Source organism: Rhagoletis pomonella, unplaced genomic scaffold, assembly GCF_013731165.1.
Source record: "Rhagoletis pomonella isolate Grant_MI unplaced genomic scaffold, Rhpom_1.0 Rhpom_scaffold_01754, whole genome shotgun sequence".
Classification (NCBI taxonomy): Eukaryota; Metazoa; Arthropoda; class Insecta; order Diptera; family Tephritidae; genus Rhagoletis; species Rhagoletis pomonella.
In genome coordinates, this window is record NW_023460308.1 from 28,557 (window position 1) to 30,985 (window position 2,429).

Genomic DNA, 2,429 nt, shown 5'->3' on the forward strand with positions numbered 1-2,429 from the left:
TCCTTGCTTTAGCTAACTCTACTAATCTATTAGCTTCGGCATCATCTTCTTCATCACTAAACCATATTTCAACTGTGTCCATTTTTTTAATTTTATAATAAAAGCAATTATTTTAAAAATGATGTAAATAAAACACTCAACAAACAAATGTAAACAAACAAACAGCTGTTTACAATTCTATCGACCATTCACAATAGTACAAATTTTTATCGATCAAGTTACACAACAGCAAAATAAAAGATGATCGACTCGATCGACAAATTTCTATTCTACTGCCAGTCGACACTCGCAATAGGGGCCTAATTTTGTTTATTTTTCAACTCTAACTATCGCTTCAAATATTGTACTGATACTGGTAGGGTCGACCACCTACCTGATAAGTTGTTACATGTACATACCAAAAAATTTTGCCTTCTAAGTGGCGTCTAGGCACAAGTACTAAGGAAAGGGCAATGGGAATGCAACATTTTTTTGTAGAAAAGAAAATGCCATAAGAACACACTGCTTGTTAAAAAGTTCTAGTCAGAAAAATACTACTTAAGGTTGTCTGCGAAGCAATAAATAAATAGGACCAGGGGAAATATGTGTTCCTTTATTTGATGTTTTTAAAAGTACGATTCCTGCGTTCACCTAGGAACAATTGATTTTTTTTTTGCTCGCCAAACAAATTTAAGCGTACGAATTTTGTACGGATTTTTCACCCACCACTTTTTGTCCGTGTGCGGATTTTAGACTCTAAACGTCTGGCAGCCCTGTTCAGTCGATAGCTTCAGTTCAAACGAGGAAGTTTTGCGCGCACGCTTCTCGCTTTAAAGAAAAGCACAAGTACAACCGACCTGAACGCAACATGCCTCGGCAGCAGCTTATGGCAGACTGGCAGGCCAACCTAATATTACCGGCGTGAATTTTTCTACGCACGCACGCACGCAAATTTTTCACATTTGAGAAACCGAAAAAAATTTGCGTACGGTATTTTTCAGAGTTGCATTTCTGTCAAATTTCAGAAGTTGAGCAAAATTTGAGCATAAATGCAGAATAGCTTCGATTCTCAAATTTAAAAAAAAAAACATATTGAGATCGTTAGAGATCATTGAGGTGAGTATAACGGTATATTTCTTTTCTTGCGGAAAACACAATTACAAAAGTTATTAAGGGTCAAAGTTCAAATTAAACAATTTTTTAAATCAAAATTACTTAAAGACGAATATATGGATTTTAAAAGTTTTGATCTCAATCGATAGGAAATTTAGTTCCCTTTAAGTTGATATATATACTTTATATATGCCTTGTTTAGTTTTCACAAAAATCGAATTAATTTACGCAGAAAGGAATTCCGCTTCTCTTCGGCGACAACACAGAAAGGAGAATTCTACTTAGGGATGATTATATTTATATCAAATTTCCTATCAAGTGAGATCAAAATCCATGCATTCGTTTTCAAAAAATTTTGATTTAAAGAATTGTTTAATTAGAACTTTGACTCTTAATAACTTTTGTAGTTGTTGTTTCCGTAAAAAAAAATATACCGTTATGTTCAGCTCAATCATCTCTATCGACCCCAATATTTATTTTTTTATTTGAGAATCGGAGCTATTCTGCATTTGTTCCAAAACTTTAATTCATAGTCGCGCCACAATGTCAATTGAGCGCAAACGTCAAATCGAAATGTCACGCAACACAAATCTTTGAATTTGAGTTAGCTTTTTACGCACGCCGGTCAATTTCGGTTGGTCCCATACAAGTTGTATGTGCATGAGAAATTTTTGACAGTAAACTTCCGGCGTGCGTGAATATTAGGTTGGCCCATGGTGAAATGGTGAAATAATAATAAGGTGTTGTCACTTAGGGGGTGGTTGTTGTAATTTTGGCAATTTCGGCATACCAGCGTTACAATAGTGCCTACTCTATTTATTCCAATTTCATTTCTGGGCAAAATGGAACAAAAAATGGAGCAAAAAGTATGCGCAGGTATCACTGTTTCTTTGTTTCCTTTTACTTTGACCTTTCGTTTCAAATTCATTGGAAAATTTGAGCGATAATTTCCAGTAATTATGATTTTGTAAGTAAATTTTTGGTAAAATATATACTATACATATCCAACATATTATTGGAGCAGTGCCTCGGATGGCTACGATAATGCACTTTGGTCTAACAATTTAAACGCATAATTATTATATAATATAACTGATCGAAATCAGAAATGTAATTTTAAAATGGTAACGAAAATAAAGGTCGTAATAAAATTCCCTTTAAAGTTTAGATATTTAAAAAGTAAGTACGCATATATGTACACGTACTTCAGAACTTAAGGAAAAAATACAAATAAAATTCCATACGGGCTAATATGTCATATTTATTAGAATTTAAGAATAATTAAATAAAGAGAACGGTATAATTTAATTTGTTTTAATATGAATAAATGAAAGACG